The following is an 18,148-nucleotide window of genomic DNA, read 5'->3' as shown; positions in this document are numbered from 1 at the left end:
TGTCTGCTCTGGCAGACAGTTACTCTGGACCTCCTCTAGGTATTCAGACTTGTTTAGTGATAATTTTCTAGGTCTGGAGAGCTTTTCTTGAGTGCTACTCTGTGCAGAAGGGAAAAATTACTAGATGCTTTCATGCACTTACCTTGCAGGTGACATGTACCACCCTGCTCTTTCCCAGATACAAGTCAAAGGAACCAGCTGGATGTGCCTTCCTTGCTCCCCAAACATCTCGGTGCTCTCTACAGCTCTACTCCACTGATTTTCCAGCAACAGGTACAAGTCCTGCATTGCTGTTGCTGTGTAGCTCTGAGGCTATACAGGATGGAGCAGATGCTGTGGTTCCCATGCAGTCACTTCCCTTTCTCTGTGTGTGTGTCTGCTATGGGAAGTGAGGAGATCCTCTCCACAAGCACAGAGGGTTCATCCTGGACACGGGCTGCCTGCCCATCTGCAAATAACATCTGCAAAATGGTGCTTCTAGAAATTCCCACTCTGCTTCCCCTCAGTTTCTGGCCCTGACAACACTCCAGCTACTTTATTGCTTTTCTTTGCAATCAACTTTTCTGCAGCTCAGGGACAAATTGCCTCCCTTCACTCAGCAGCGATGCCATTCTCCCTTCTGTCACTCACTGTGTTTTGCGGACACTGTCACATTAATTAAAAAAATATAAATAAATCTCTGGGACAGCAAAAACGGTGCTTAGGTAACACGGAGCAGGAGGATTTGGGGGAGGTAGGAGGAGGAAATGAAAAGGGAAAAAAAAATTGATTTAAGAGACTTAATTTAAATAAACCCCTCCTCTCGCTTCTCCTCATTGGTTTCCTTTTGTCCTCCATATTAATGAGACTATCCAAGGAAAAGCTATTGGTTGTGTACCCCCTTCGCTTTCCTCAGGCACTTGGGGGAGGAGGTGTTTGCATTTCTCCGCAGGACCAGCTCGCTTTGCAGAGCATTGTCTGGGTATGAGAATCACACACACAGCAATACAGGGGAGAGCACACCATAGCCTTGACTCGCAGGCAGAGCATCTGGTCCAGCCTGCACACCCTTCTCCTCCCACACCCCATCCCTCCCATCCCTGCTTCCCTAGCACAAACCATAATCCCCTTTAAAAAAAAAAAAGAAAAGAAAAAAAAAGGAGGAAAAAAAGTTTGCAAATCTCCTGCCTCCCTTCCTTTTATTTTTCTCCTTGGTTATTTTTATTTGTTTGATTGATTGTTTCCTTTTTATTTTTATTATTTTTAATTATTATTTAGCCATGGCAAATTCCTTCACGGCCAGGACCTGGCCCATCCCCTGAGCAGAGGCAGCCTGGACATGACCAGCAAGAGAGGGAGGAGGAATCTGGATTCCCTTCGGAGGCGCCGACCCCTCCTCCGCCTGGTGCGAGCTAGGCGGGGGGAGCCCGGCTGCGGTCGCTCACTTCCACCGCGGGCAGGGGCTGGACGGTTCCGCCGGGGAACTGGCCCGTGTCCCCCCGCCGCCGGCTCCCGCCCCGCCCGGCACGGCGGGGATGAAGCATCGCCAGCGCCGGGACGGATCCCTGCTGCAATGGTGAGTGCTTTCCGCCGGGCTCTCCTCCGACCTCCACCAGCGCGGCTCTGCGCCGGCTGCCCCCGGGCAGGGGCCGCAGGGCAGCAGCCGCCGGGCTCTGCCCAGGAGCCGCCAAAGCCAAGCGCCGCTCCCGCAGCCGGCTTTACCGGAGAGGAACCACCGGCTTGTCTTCGAGTGGCATGGATTTACCGGCTCTCCCCTCATCCTCCTCGGGTCCTGGGAATACTTCTTATAGGGGGAATTGCATGCAAGCTCTCTGCCCTTAGCTAGAACTGTAGGGTCGGAGGAGGCGTCCGCGAGATAGATCTGATTCTTTCCAAACAAATAAATCTCCCTTTGCAAGTGGTGACGGGTTAACGTGCTCGGTATGGGAATCACGTCTGTTTTTAACACAATATGGCTGGTAAATAAAACCTGATTGCTAACAGACCCGGTGCTGCTGTTGGCATGTTTTAGCTTAGGGCTCCCTTTGCAGTTCTGCATCCTCACCTGCCGCAGAAACTCTGATTCACCCTTCAAGCAGTGCACCAGTACTTCTCTATTTTTTACTGTGGGGTAGTAGTAAAAATTGCTGTTAATGTGACTTTGACCCCTGCTTGCATGCCTCTGCGCACTTCTCCTTATCAGTATTTGAACAGCTGGTTCTAATAATACCATCTTTATGCAAAGCACATCTTAAGTCGGAGGAATAGCATACAGGACAGACTCTTTACCGCTGTGTTGTGAATTTAACATGAACAGTTCAGGTATGTATTGGAATCTGAAGAGTTTACAGACAGGAAGAGAAAGATAATGCAACATGCCATTCAGGACTGGAAAATGCATGAAAAAGACAGAGATTTGTTTAGTGGCATACCGGTGTTTGTGGGTCCCACTTACATAGAAGCAGGTTTGGAAGAACTCCCTGGAAGTCAGCATCTTTCCTCTGCGTCTAATCTGCTGGTAAACAGATTGTGGCCTTTAGCTTGAGGAATATATTGGAGTAATACTGGAGGTAATTATGATAATAATTAAAAATATAAACCGAAGTGAATAAGTCAGCAAAGTGACCTGATTTTTTCCTAGGATATTATGGATTACTATCCATTTTATGTATGCTAATTACAGTGCAAGTGCTGGATTGATACAGCAATATGCAAGGTAACTTAAGTGGCTTTTTGGTTGGGTGGTTTTTGTTTTTGTTTTGTTTTTTAATCTGTTGGTGTCAACAAACAACAAATGGATTTTCATTTGATGTTTTTTTTGGGTACACAGCCATCTCATTTCTCTATTCAGTCTATGCAGCGCTGGTCAGGTACAGTGGGGAAACGTTTCCATGGCTAGCACAGGCTAATCAAAGGGAATGTGTGATTACTTAAGGTTACTGTCAATGACAGCACGAAGGCAAAGTCCCTAAAGCGATGTGCATGTAGCTATAGAGAAAGAACGCATTATACAGACGTCTGTACTTGGCTAATGCAAACCACGTTGGAGCTGTCTTAAAAGAAGTTGTCCTGTAGGATGGGTAAGGCAACACTGCTCCAATTTGATGAATAATTAAGAAATGCTGTTCAGTGTAATAATGGGAGTTGGATTAAAGTTGATGTCTCTGTTTGTGTCTTGATTACAGTTCTGGGTTATGGTCTTCTATTCCCCCTCCCTCCCCCACCCCTCGCACCGTTTTTATGTGCTGAGGGCAATGGTTGCTGGACCATTTAGGATAGCTAATATGTTATTGTACCGGCAGCCTATCTCGGACATTGTGAGTGGAAGGTTTCTGTTGTTTTGTTTTCTCCAGTCAAAGGTGTGTGTGTGCAGTGACTGGAAGGGTAACCACTGGTACTGAGCAGATACAAGGTCATGGGGGATTTTATGTGTGATAAATATATTTATCTTCAAGCAGGGAGCTAGCATTGTGATCACTCCTTGGCTTTCGCTTTCCATCATTCATTGTGATCCCTGGAGGAAAACAGGAGGGCTCTTTCCTCCCTGTAGATTTAAGATGTCTGCTGCTTGCATGGTGCCACAACCGCATGTAGCTCTTTAGATCTGTTGTTGTTAGTGTGTATGTGAAGCTCATAAACACGAAGGCAGAAGCTTTGTTGTGGGAAGCTACCAGGGAGAGAAAATCAGAGATTTCTGAGATTGTGGGCTGCACTGTTTATCACGTTCAGACCTTTGTTCATCACATCTCTCTTCATTTGGCTGACTGAGCCAGCATCTTGGAGATATTTTTTTCTGGGGTTGAGTTCCATATGTGCCTATGCCTTAGATAAGTTGAGACCCATGTCCCCAAGATGATTCATTTGAATCTAGCAGATTTTGTTTTCCTTTCCTTCCTTCTGAGCACACTTAGTACAAACATGCTAATTCCTAAATTAGCTCAGATTATCTTTTAATGAAACCAGAGTATTTGAGTTAAGAAGCACTGAGAAAAAGTAAACTCAGGACAGATGCATGCTGTAGCTCATATCTGGTGGAAAAGCCTGGGTGTCTTTACATTTAGTCCTGATTTAATAGAGGAGTTATTTACTTGCCACAGTTCTCAGAGGAGGTAAAATGGTATCAGGATATACAAGTCAGTGGAGATACTGAATTTTATTTTACCCCACTGTTTGGCCTAGAGAGTGCAGCCTCAACCTTTAAGTCAGCAAAGTGTTGGCTCATGCTCCTTTGTTTCCATTCTGTCTTCTTTCACATCCAGCCATCCCTTATCACCTGTGAAGACACTGGGGGTGGGAATCAGTGCACACCGCCGTCAACAGGATGTTGGAGTGACATTTCCACAACAGTGGAGAAGTGGAACAGCTCTACTGAAAAGGATTTAAACACACCAGTGAGGAACTCCCACTTTTTTCTTATCCACAACTTTTAAGTCATCTTTGCTGATAATATATCATCAGGTATAGCTGTAACACCACTCTTTCAGAGTACTCCTTCTACCCAATATACACAGCAGCATCCCTTGATGAGATTCTTTTCCAGTTTCCTTAGTGCTGAACTTGTTCTATTCTCAAGGAATAAATGCTTTGCATACTGAAAGGTATTTGGTAGTTTTTCACAATACTAACTATTACTAGATAGAATTCATGTGTCTGTGGTGGCTGTTAAAACACTGTCTGGATTGTAATTGAGTGGGCACAAATACATGGGAAGAAAAACGTGCTTCTATTCAGAATGCCTTATAGCAGAATATCCAGTCCTCACCCCATTGCTTTTCTTGTGTTTTATTCTCTACCCACCTTTTGCTCTCTCAATTTATTGATCTGTCTTCTTAGGCTTGAACTTTTATCTCCACAAGACAATCTAGGAACTCATAAAACAAACCAGATTGTTCAAGTCTTGTTTATGTAATTCACTGCAGTTCATTGATTGTATCCCCATGCAAGCTGATTGGATGACCTCTAGAGTAGCCAGATTAATAATTTCAGGGTAGAACTTCTTAGGAGGTGCTAAATCATTCCATCTCCTGATGGAAAGGTAGACACATTATCACACAGCATTTAAAGCTAACATGGTTTTGTGCTGAGGAATATTCCCTTGGAAAGTTTCCTGCAGAAATATACAGAGGCAGTTACAGGGACTTCCGTTTGCTGCTCTGATTTTATGCTGCTGTTGAATCCAAATTCTTCTGAGATAATTACCCCATGAAATGAGCTGATTTGCATTTGACATCAGAGTTTATCTGCCCTAGAGACATCTTGGCAGTCTCATTCCTGCCCATTCAGGTGTCAGATTTTACTCTTGGATGGCTTAATGCAGGACTGTGTTCTGAAATGGCTCTGATTTATTTAATTGACAAAAAGAGTTTTAAAAGGTGTGAAAACTTTTACTTAATACCACTCTTAAAAACATGCCAAACAATCCCCCAAACCAAACCAAACAACAAATTAACTCAATAACTGTAGGTTTTGTTAGTGTAACTCATTATGCGCTCTAACACTGACAGAAAAGGGTACAAATATTTACATGGCCTAATTCTTCTTCTTAATAGTTATGGTGATAGCAATAATAATTTCCTTTATAACATCTTTGGAATATCAAATTCTAAGAGCTCCTTATGAATCATTAAACTTCTGCCACTGGTTTAACACCAGCCAGCAGCTAAGTATTGTGTAGCGGCTCACTCACTCCTCACCTCCCTGCGCCGGTGGGATGGTGAGGAGAATCAGAAAAAGGTGAAAAACACGGCTCAAGATGAGAACAGTTTGATAATGGAAATAATGATAATAATAACAATAACGACAATAAGAACAGTAACAATAATAATAAGGGAGACAATAAAAGTGGGAGAGGAATAAAACCCAGGACAGACAAGTGATGCACAATGCAATTGCTCACCATCCAATGACTGATACCCAGCCTGCCCATGAGCAGGGATTGGTGGCTCCCAGCCAGCTTCCCCCAGTTTATATACTGGGCATGATGTGCTGTAGTATGGAATACCCCTTTGGCTAGTTTGGGTCAGGTGTCCTGTCTTTGCTTCCTCCCAGTTTCTTGTGCCCCTCCTCGCTGGCAGAGCATGAGGGACTGAAAAGTCCTTGATGTACTACTGGGCAACAAGTAAAACATCGGTGTATCAACATTATTCATACTAAATCCAAAACACAGCACTGCGCCACCTACTGGGAACCCAGCACAGCCACATATATTTGCAGGTTTGCCCATCGAATGTTGGGGAATTTCAGAAAATCCCCAGTCACAGTGGCTTTTGCACTCCATTAGAAATGACTGGGTCATGATTGCTCAGGAGCTGCACATGGAAGGATAATTATAGTCTGTTATCTATGATTTGTTGGGCCTGCTAAATGGAGCTGAGGGTTAGGGCAGGGAAGACCCTTTTAATCTGCATGGTGGGTTAATAGCCTAATATTTTAAATTTTTGTTCTTTAGCTCCACAGAATGTTAGGCAAGTTGTGCTACTTTCTTTTCCTGCAAGGGACAGTATATTGTCCTATCTGGTTGGGTGGGGATTCTTAAGGAAAAATGCATTTTTCGTATCATGAAATCATAGAATCATAGAACAGTTTGGGTTGGAAGAGACCTTGAAGATAATCTAGTTCCAACCACTGTGCTATAGGAAGGGACACCTTTCCGTAGACCAGGTTGCTCAAATCCTCATCCAACTTTTCTTGAAAGAAAATGTGATAGAATCAAGATTTTCTTTTGCAGGGAGTAGATATTTCATTAGGTCCATCTCTGAGGAGGTATACATTTTCTCATTCTCCAGGTGAAAATTTGGCCCCAAAGGGTCCCCTGGCAAAATTATCTTTCATTTCATGTGGAAGAAGGCTTTCTTACTCAGGAGAAGTATTTTGCAACCTGGGTGATCTACTGTCACTTAAGTATCTGAAACCTACATGATCACATCCAAGCTCATCACCCCAATTCACTATGTCGTAAGTGGGCACTGTGGTTCCTCTCATCCTGAAGTGAGTCAGATGTATCAGCCTATGGAGGTTCTCACAGCAGCTGGCTCAGAGATACACATCCAGAATCATTGAGATGAATCCTTCTGTGGTATCTCAGAGATAGGAAGTTGCTCCCATCTTTGCCTGGGGGGAAGACTGGTGAATTTTTTGCTAGTTCATACCAATAGGAGATTTTGATAGATACTAGGTTTTCTGTAAAAACATGCCTGCTGTGGTGGCCCCCACATCTTCCCTTTATTACACCAGTGGCAGACTCAGGCTGGCCCATGCAGGGAGAATTCATGCCATGTGTCCCACCTGTTCATCTCTTTTTTAAATTGTTTATTGATTATTTTAAATCTCAGAGGCTTTCTCAGTGTATCAACACTTTCTGCCTTCAGAGCATGCTCAGTTACTAAGAGGGATTTGCCAGCTGAAGCTTGTATGTAATTTTGTGAACAGGTGGGGATATGTCAACACAGGGACACATCTAGGACAGCTACATGATTTTCTGCAGGCAGATGCAAGCTTGTTCTGCGTGTTCTCTGAGCCAGCCAGAAGCTGTGCAATGCTCCAAGCCTCATCAAATGTATCCTATTTGTGAATAGCTACACTGTGAGCTGCACCAGACCTCATTAGCTTAGGGCTGGCACCTTGTGAAATACATTTTGACCAGCTTGGAGCACTTGACATGCTTAGAATTAGGTGACCTAAAAGCCAGCTTTTTGCCATAAAATCAATACCTCAGTGTTTTCTTATATCACATTCACTGTCTGTTTTAAGGTAACAAAATCCCTCAGACAGTTGATAAATGGGTTTAACAAACACCTTCCTCCTTAACTATGGCCTTTAAAAATATTTACTGAAGTTCAAATAGTAAATACCTAAGATGTTGGACACACAACAGAACTTCCTCTCTTAGAGCTGGCCTAGAAACAAATTACATAAAGAAGCCAGCACAAGTGCATTATATAAAGGCCCAAGTTAAAGTTAGTAAAGTTACTCATTTCCTGTGTTTTAGAGAGCTGGATCTTTGGATTCCTTCCAGAAGTTTTGTACTCTAACTTAAGATGCAGAGGAGATGAGAGAGCATCTGAAATACCACAGATGCTTAAGCTCTTCATGACTAAGGCTGTGAATGTGTCACAGCTGTCACTGGAGCCACAATCCACACTCATTCATTCCAGTTGCATGAAGTTTGACAGCCTGGATGGTGTTTTTGTGCTAGTGAATGGGTTAGTTAGCCAATATGATTACGTACAGTGGGTGAACAGCTGTAACGACCTTCATTAGAGAATAGTACTTGGTGATTGCAGAGGAGAGAGCAGCATGAAAAGCCATTATTAGCCATGTTGAAGTTGTTTCTCTACAGCATTCAAATCTCTGGACACTGCTCTATATTCTCTAGCTTTTTGTTCTGTGACTTGCTCTTTGTACCACAGCTGGATGTGATAATGATGATCATGGAAAAAACCTTCAGAGGCTACCAAAGTCTGAACGTTATACGGAAGAGGAGAAGATGTGAATATCACAGCCTTTTTGGTTACTTTAGCAAGTGTACCCCTGACACATTTTCACCTTTGATATTCAGCTCATTCTTCTCTATGGAAGACTTGCAGGTCTCTTCTGCTAAGGCAGTTTCCATTGCACTGACCAGAAACAGGATTCTGCTTGCAGATTAGACACCTAAAGACAGGTGTGAGTTTTGAAACATCTACCTGTTTTTTAGCTGTATCTAAGAACGTAAGTTCCTGTTACAGTCAAAGGAGATTTAGGACATAGTTCAGTCACCTAAACACAGGTGTGAAGTGCCATTTGAGGTCCCTGGGGTATCTAACATCCACAAGGGGTCTGTAGGTATGATGCTGATATACACCATGTCTTCTACCCTCTGTATGAAGGCAGCAGGTAAAATACCCTGGGGTATTGGTGACATAAAATAGCAGTGTTTAGGCTTCTGATTCTGGCCCCAGGCCAGCGCCCAGTCAATGTAGATAAATTAAGTATCTACTACAGAGTGAGCTCTGTAAATCTTTAGCCTGAAAAATCTTCAATAAATGCCACTGAGATGGTTTAATCTGCAGTCTGAATCCTGTCCTGGGTTTCTGATCCGTCCTGATGGTTTAAAATGTGACCGATCAAATCTTGGCCTCAGTGCTATTACCACATACACAAAGAGCTCAGTTGATTTTCATATGCTGTCATGCAGGGCTTGAAAATTCCCTTTGGTATTCCTGTTTTGAGATACCACAGTTAAGGCACTGGGCCATAAAAGAATTACTACCTTGCAGGTGTATCTACTTAGCTCTAAATCATTCCTGGAGTTATTTTCCCTGAGAAAACTTTGAGACTGTCTTTCTGCAGATACAACTACTACATGCAGCTCCTGGTCAACTTGTGATTGAATAATTCAGAAAGTGTTTTTCTGCATACATAATTTACGGCTGAAGTATTCTCAGCCGTCTTTTAGTATGTCGCCTTGTACAACTCCCTGCTCAATGCTGGCTCTGTCCTTTTACCTTAGCCATTCTCCATCATCCATTCATCATCACTGTTCTGATCAGAGGAAAAGGTGAATCTATGGTAGATGTGCTGGGGTCATGCCTGCGATCTTGCTTTACTTCCGTTATGACAGCCTGAGTGAATGTTTTCACTTTCTCCTGACACTTACAGGTGTCCAAGACACACCACTTTTGTTACCCATCTTTCTCTCCCTCTTACTTCTAGGCTCTTTGAATGTTTGTGCTTCACCAGCTTGAGTCTGGAATTTTTCCTTGTGACTTATTTTCCCAGCTTCCTTGAGATGTAGGTTCCCTCAAGCTTTTGCATCTTTAACGTGAAAAGACCTTTCTGTCCAAGTTCCTTGTGGGGAGTGAAGGCACCACAGTTCCTAGTGCCGTTGACTTTACTACCTGATAGTCTCAGTTTCTCCACACTCTCCTGTTTGGAATAAAGTATGCCAGCTGCACACCTAATTTGGTAGAGGTCTGTATTTCTTTTCTTAGTTTTATTTCTTCTGGCACTTTCTCCATATCCAGAAAACATGGAGGTTTATGGTGGTTTATGGTGATTAAAGCAAAACACAACCTACTTAAAACTAAACTCTTCGATGCATCAGGCTTTAGTATTATTCTGATAGACCCAACTTCTTCAAGCTCTTCCACGGAGCTTTGTGGGCATCAGTTTGAAAAAACACTGAATTAACTCTCCTTGAAAGAAGTTTAAATAAACTTTTCAAGAACCATTTTATCTGTAGCATCTTGACCTGACAAAATAAGGCTTTCATATTCATAGTGGAAGCAATAAAGGATTCTCCAAACTAAAAGCTTCCCTTTTTACTCAGTTGACTTGATTTTTTTTTAATTATTTTTTTATTTTTATTCTGATAGCTCATTAAATTGACCTCTTGCTTTCCTTCCCATTGTCCCCACTGAATTGGAACAGCAAGGCATAATTTAGCTACTCTATTCCCAAAGAGCTTAGGTGACAAACCTCAATAAGTAAGCTATGTATTTTGCAGCATTTTCATGTATACCACTACTGCATTATGCAGTACAATGGTTGTGACCTACTGTCAAATCCATTCGCAGCCACAAAAAGTTTAGTGTGTGAATTGCCATTAGAAATATGTGTATGAAACCAACAATGTGATAGTTCAATCACACAGATCAGATAATTTGTAATACATAGCTGTTTTCTTAAAAGGTGAAAAAGAAGTTCACCTGAACATTAACGTGCCATTAATTTCTTCACTGGCTGGAGAAGTTCTCACATGATATTCTGCTTAATGAATTGACAGACTATTCTGTGCTGCATGCCATATACCAAAATGTCAAAATCTAAAAATCCTTTCATCTAAATCATAGGTTGTGTGAATTTTCAGACAATTGTATACAAGTATAACCAATCATATCATGTATAATCAATCATGAGAAATTGTACAATTTCAGAAAATAATATACATACGACATTTTTGTGTTCGCAGATTTCTGGGTGGGACTCAATGGCTGTTTATTATATGCTGCCTTTATAGGCAGTGGAGTCCAGGTCTCAATTCTTTTGATCCCAAAGCAAGTTTCTAAAATAATTAATGTGAATTGGACATCCTTTTTACCTCCGTTAGCTGTGGGAATACTGGCAGTGAGTGCAGAGAAAACCACTCAAGGTGATCTAAAAACGTTAAATGAGATCTGCCCATTTCATCTGAACTGGCCAAATTGAAAAGAATATGCAGGTGTGTCTGACTGCATGTCCAGGCTCATCCATATCACTCATTAGAAGCATGTTCAAACTTGCATTTTATAAATCACCTTTAAGAGTTTTAACCCAAAACATTACAGCTTGTGATTCATGGGCTTGTTCCAACCTGCAAAATTTTTCTCGTTTCTGCCGTGTCCTTGCCTTTTCCAAAATGCATCACCCTAGTGTGTTACAACTTCTGTGTGACCAAAAAATCACCACGTTTAGCTCCTCAGTATTTACATTTAGCCTGCAACAGGTAAAAGATCAGATCAGAGATCATAACCTGTACTACAGAAAACAATGTGCATTTGTATCAGGAAAGACAAAGATGAAGAAGACAGACTTGAAGATGACTGAGCCTCTCTTGCTGTTTCGTATCTCTGTGACTGCCCTGAACGTATAATAATCTCCATCTTTCCTCAAAATGCGTCTTGAGATTTGGCTTCCTTGGCTGGTGGAGCAACTAAGATTAGAATGTTGTCCCCTCGTTCTCCTGCCTTGACTTTCAGCACTTCTAAATACTATATTAACCTTCGTGGCAATTTTTCTCCTCTAAGATCAAGAAGACTAAAGAAAATGACTGATGTAAGGGGACATGGAGAAAAAAAACCCACAAACCCTAACATGCTCTAAACGAAACTGGTAGTAGTGACATCGTCTGAAACTGACCTTAGCCTTCAAGAAAGACCTAGTCTCTAAATAGATATAGAAAATCCTCCATACTCAGTGAAATGAACCATACTGATTTGCCACCCTATTTCATAGAATCATAGAACAGTTTGGGTTGGAAAGGACCTTAAGATCATCTAGTTCCAACCCCCCTGCCATGGACAGGGACAACTCCCACCAAACCATGCCACCCAAGGCTCTGTTCAACCTGGCCTTGAACGCCGTCAGGGATGGAGCATTCACAACTTCCCTGGGCAACCCATTCCAGTGCCTCACCACCCTTACTGTAAAGAAATTTTTCCTTATGTCCTATCTAAACTTCCCCTGTTTAACACCTGATTTAAAAAAAGAAATAAATCCTTCATAGATTTAAATAATTTTAAAGTAAATATTTCTTCTTTTCCCAAAGAAGATCTTGAAAATGTCACCGCAATAATCCTAAATTGGTACTTAGTAAGGAATGATCTCTGGAAAACTCACAGCCTCAGAGCTCTTTTGTGCTCAGAGAAGCACAAGCTTACCATCAAATGTTTATCGATCACAGGTTTTGCAATGTCCCTTTTTATTTTTATGATACACAATGACAGAAATTTTTGTTGCCTTTTAAAGGTAAAATAAACCTCCCTTGATGTGGAAGAAACTGCTTTCAGTAAGATTTGTTCAGCAATGGTGCATTTGCTTGACTCATTCCTGGCATGAATACCAAGTAGACTGGAAATTGTTAGGAAAACAGATAAAACACTGCTGTAATGGCAGGAAAACAGGAAGAATCTGCAGTAACCTAGGAGAGTCTGATTTCCAAATGAGTTACTTTCTATGCAACATTTAATAAATAAGATATTTAACAAATAAAGGCAAACACCACAGTTACAAACAATGCTCAGGGAAATCATGGCCCAGAGGCTGTTCTCATAGGCAACTGCTAATTTGTAGTAAAGCAGCTTAGCGGAATGAATAAAAGTGATGACATGTTGCTTGACCTCAAGGCCAAGGGAAGGTCCCAGTCCCAATGTAGTTGCAATATTAAAATCCAATTTTCTCTTGCCTCCACTATGAAACCACCACTGGTACTTGTTGGCTGCTCAGTTTGCTTCTTTGAGCCCCTTCTTATTGACAAGTAACTTACAAAACACTTCTGATACAGAGGTGGGTGATGAATTTAACATAAAGCAAAGGCTCCTTGCTGGCTGAATAGATAGATTTTTACCTTGGTAGAGGATTGCTCAGTGGTTATTGAATTGTTGCCATTGACAGATGGATTCACTGTGGTCCAGCTGTTTACTTGGCAAGACCAGCTTTGCTTTTAGACCTTTTAAGCATTTTTGGTCTAGAGGCAGCAAAAAGGAGAATTACAGAGAGCCAGATCTTGGTTTTACATAAGAGAAGGGAAACAGAAGACTAGGGACTACAAGGAGCTAGGGACACATCAGAAGTAAACTTGCCTATAGGGAAATGTTCTGGTTCTTGGATAAACATAACAGAACATAAGCCCTCCTTGACACTGCCAAGGAACCTTAGGAAGTAGAATGTGAAGTGGGCCCCTGTTAGTGGTAACAAGAAAGGATTTTCAAAGCTCAAACACTGAAATTATTTTATATTGGTGACATCTTTCCACATATTCTATTTGGCCCATTATTTGTAAGTCTCTGCTAAGTCCCTGGTAATTAAAACAAATAATTCTGTTTCTAAGTCTGTCTGTTATAAGCCATGTCTCTTTTCAATGAATTTAGCCACTATTTGCTTCTTAGTCTGAAGGAGAACTGGTGAAGAGCTATCTGCATGCATGCTTTTGTTCGAATGTATTTCAGAATATGTTGTTTATCACTTTCGTTGGGATAAAAGGAACTCTACAACTGTGGAATACATTGGCTGTGCTGATGCTGAAAAATTAAAGACCACTAAAAAACATGCTGGATGTCTGAAATTTGCTCACTAAACTGTTGTTAAATTATTATTAAATTAGTGTTAAATTACTTCCATGGTATTTGGAATAGTTTTACAGACAGGTCAACTAAAATTCTTCTTTACAATTCCTGGAAACACTTCAGAGATTATAAAACTTCATACATAATTCCCAATAGGCCATTTGCAGATGGCCACTCTATTTGAAAGGCTGAAGGGATTAAAAAAGCTGTGCGTACCCTGTTGGACTCAATTAAAAAAAGTAAAAACAAACACCTAAATTATTGCCTGGGAGCTGTATTCATAGAGGGGAGGTGATGTATGGCTGAAAACATCACAAGAGACCAGGCAAATTCTCCCTTGTGCCTCCCACATTCTCTAGCTCCTCTGCTTTTCTTGTCTCCTGGCAGTGTTGTTGGACTGCAGAGAGGAGTATCTTAAGGCAAAATCCCTTGGCTTAGTCATGACTCTAGGCTTTGATATCTCATGTTGTGACAAGTCTGGACTATGGCTTTTCTGGAGCTTCAAAGGTCAATCTCCACATGAAGTAAGGACTCAGCTGAGACAGAGCAGGAGAAATCTCCCTTGGTGGGCAGACCTGATTCTCCAGAGAGTTGGCTGCACATCAAGCACTTTGTACACTCAACTTGCAGATTCCTAGGAAGTTGTTTCCTTAGTGACAATAAAAACAAGAACAATTTTAGAGTATTTTCTTCGTGTCTGTTTTTAGTCTTTTACAGTACAACTGTCACTTCTCTGCAAAGAAAGAGTGTTTTTTTTAGTTGCCTTTTCTCTTTTGTAGCTCAAACTGGCACATAGGAATTCTTTTTTATAATAGGGATCTGTCTTAATACTGTTGGCACTTTTAGATCTGCAAACAGTGTGAGAGCTGAAGAAACAGATCTTGCAGGATTCTTAATGTGTCTGCTAAATGGTAGCAAGTTGGGAGGTTATCTCTGTAATGTGAGTGGTGGCTGCCATATATGGTAGACACACCTTAAAGCCTACTCAACTCCAATTAAAAGGTACTCACCAAATCATGAAAGTAGGCTTATAGCAGGAGAGAGAATGAGAAAGCCAAATAGAAAAAACAACATAAAACTGTTTTTAAGAAAAAAATATTGACTTTAAGCTACCAACCTACATATTTGCCATTATGCACAGTAGTTTCTGAAAGCACATTTTGGAACCTGATTTGGGGAGAAAAATAAATGAGCTGCAGAATGGAACTGGTGTAGCAGTGAACCAAATTTTTGTTTTAATATTTGCTGAAGAAACCTTGTCAGATGAGCGCTCACTCTGCCTTCTGACAATTAAAGACCCCAAGCGCAAGCAGAGGAATTTAGCTTTGATTTCCAAGAAAACATGCCTGACTGAAACTGGAACAAAAATGTGCAGTTTAGAAGCTGGGAGAACTTTCAGAGGTCATAAGATTCTAGTAAAATGGAGGTATGACAAGGAAAAAAGTGAAAGGACTTATGAGCTGTGACAGAAGGAAGTTCTACAAAGTGAAACCATAAAGATAGTACTAAAGAGCAAACGCTATTACTATGTCTGAACTTGGAGTGGTCAGCGTAGGCTTCCTGTTCAAGCAAACAAAAGCTAGGCATCTGCAAAAAGTGACTGAAGTCAAAATATGGTTCGTGTGTTGGAGATGTCTCTTTCTTTTAACAGTAGAAGGAGTTTGAAATAACTCTGTTTATAATTTAAAACTGCTAATTAACATGAGGGAACTCAAGCCCTGGTGACCAGGAGCAGTACAGTCAGTTCACTAACACCACATATGATGATATGCTGTGATGTCCTTTTTTCAGGACATCACATAATTATAAATGAAATTAAATGTCATGAGAAACTTTATTTTTCCATCCTTAGTGCAGTGTGCGTGTTCATTTCCAAATGTGGTTTTAATTTCTGTTGAATTCTAACACAGCAAATCATGATTAAATTACAGATTCTTATAAGGTAAATCAGAATGCATCTTATAGTATGGTCTAAAAATTATTTTTAAATTGGTAACTAATATACATGTCCACTTAAAATCTTCCTGAAATACCTTCCCCAGGTATCAAAAAGAATTTCCAAATTCTGTGTCCCAAATCAGTTATTACCAACTTTTCTTTTAGGGGAAAAAAAAAAAAAAAAGCTAAAAATGTAAATGGCAAATGGAAATATGGTTTTCCCGTTTGCTATTTTAACACTTTGATTTGAAGCATTAATTTAAATGGAAATCCCTGATAACTAAGCAGCAGGGTTAACTGAACTCAAAGTCCTGCTTTGGACTACTTGTGCTGATATCCACATATCACACCAGTGCTTTTCAGTCAAATTTCAGTCTCTAGTGAACTCTTCCTTGCTCTTATGCAAGTACTTTTTCTCAGTAACTCACCACTGTTAAGTGCCTCCAGCCTAGACTTGAATCTTTATCCTTTCATCAAAAACCTGATCAGGTTTGACTCAGCTCTGAAACTCATGGATGATGAAATCTGAGATTACAAACTGTGCACTGCATGTGTATTTTACATTTAACCACTCAATAGTATCTAAGAAAATGAAAGTGATTTTTCTTAGCTCCAGCCTTCCGGGCTGTTTTGTGGGTGAATGTATTAAAGCAGAATACCAAATCAGGAATTAAAAGACTTGCTAGGTTAAACCAGAGAGATCCCACATCGGATGCAAAATGATATGTTGGTTATGTATTGGGGAAGGAAGAAGTAAGGAAGATGAAAAAAAGAACTACAATAAGAATGTAACAAATTAAATTGACAATGCACCATTTAATGTTGTCGTGGTTTAAACCCAGTCAGGTAATTTGTTCGCTCACTTCCCCTCCTTTCTTGCCCTCCTCCTGCTCCCGGAGGGACAGAGAGGAGAATCGAAAAGAATGCAACTCCCACGGGTTGAGATAAGAACAGTTTAGTAACTAAGGTATAACACAGATCACTACTGCTACCACCAGTAATAACAATGATAAAGGAAATAACAAGGGAAGAGAATACAACATCTCACCACCAGCCGACCGATAACTCGCCCCCCCCAGCCCGACCAAGCTCTGACCGATACCTCCTCCAACCCTGCAGTCTCCCAGCCCTTCCAGCTCACTCCCAGTTACATCCTGGGCATGACGTGCTGTGGTATGGAATACCTCTTTGGTCAGTTTGGGTCAGGTGTCCTGTCTCTGCTTCCTCCCGGCTTCCCCTCCTCCCTGGCAGAGCATGAGGCTCACAAAGTCCTTGGCCAAACCAAAACATCGCTATCAGTTCTGTTCCCAGGCCAAAAGTCAAAACACAGCACTGCACCAGCTACCAAGAAGGAGAAAAATGACTGCTACTGCTAAACCCAGGGCAAATGTGCATGGTAAGAATACATTGATTAAATGGCAAATGAAGTAGCAGGAGAATTTGCTGCATATTTTCTTACTGAAAAACATTCTTCATCACAAAATTAGAATATATGCATTACTAAAAAACATTCCTGCCTTCTCTGTCGAGAGTGATGAATCTGCCAGTTGATAGTTAAAATTATAAGTATCGAGAATTAGGAATAGTACATACAAGAAAAAGGGAGGAAGAAAAAGAGTTATGTTATATGAAGATCTTGGGTTTACGAGTTCTGTAGTCTGAAGTCTATGTAAGTGCTGTGAAGTTCTATAGCTGTCTGAAGACACCACCACCTCCAGCCAATTCCACCATCTTGTCACTATCTCTTGCATCTGCCAGCTGAGCTGATTGCATGAGCACTCCTTAACACAATTGTGTCACATTGACCTTGGTTAGTAAAGCCTTATTATTTAAGCTAACTCAATTTATTTGGTGTAAATTGGGTTAGGCAATGCTTGTACAGTCAGCTCAGTGGGCAGTTTGTAGGCAGCGCAGCACGGATTAGTGTCTCTAAGCTGCCTAGGAATAATGTTCTTTTCAGCATGGCTACAGCTGGAGAGAGATGTCCACAGCCTAATGCAGATGTCAAGAATTGGCAGCTGTTTGAAGCACTGCTATGGGATTTATACACAATGGTGGTAGGCATCTCATTTCTATAGAGGGTCAGCAGAAGGAAAGAATTATTGTTTTCATGAAGAAATCTCAACCACCTTTCAGCTAATGTAAACAAGTTTTGTTAACTTGCTGGCAAATAGTTAAAAAGGAGAACACTGTGAAAGAATACCAAAAAAAAAATGTGTAATTCACTATATTTGTACTCAGAGGAAATACAGCGGGTAGTCAGAGCTAAATTAATCTTATGTGTATCTGTAATACTAAAGCTCTCTAGGTATGAAGTACTCATTAGTGTTAAAGCCGTGACCCCTTGTCCTCGTTAGTAATGGGAAAAGGGGTAGTGGCTTTAAACTACCCTCTAAAAAGAGGGTAGATTTAGATTAGATATTAGGAAG

General features: G+C 41.2%; 1 protein-coding gene across 11 annotated transcripts in view; it reads left to right on the top strand.

The window, feature by feature from the left end:
- The first annotated feature begins 880 nt into the window (after positions 1–880).
- ADCYAP1R1 (ADCYAP receptor type I) overlaps positions 881–18,148 on the top strand; it is a 138,077-nt gene continuing 120,809 nt past the window's right edge. For 3 of the 11 annotated variants that reach the window (XM_062621328.1, XM_062621332.1, XM_062621329.1), the window contains exon 1: positions 1,171–1,555. The gene's annotated coding sequence lies outside the window, so the exon portion shown is untranslated. Of the gene's footprint in view, positions 962–1,170; positions 1,556–18,148 lie in introns of those variants that run through there. The other 8 variants (XM_062621334.1, XM_062621335.1, XM_062621336.1 and 5 more) reach the window with 6 other exon arrangements.

Source organism: Pezoporus occidentalis, unplaced genomic scaffold (genome assembly GCF_034315485.1).
Source record: "Pezoporus occidentalis ecotype Australia unplaced genomic scaffold, CSIRO_AGI_Poc_V1 ctg23, whole genome shotgun sequence".
Taxonomy (NCBI): Eukaryota; Metazoa; Chordata; class Aves; order Psittaciformes; family Psittacidae; genus Pezoporus; species Pezoporus occidentalis.
This window is presented reverse-complemented; position numbering and strand designations above follow the sequence as displayed.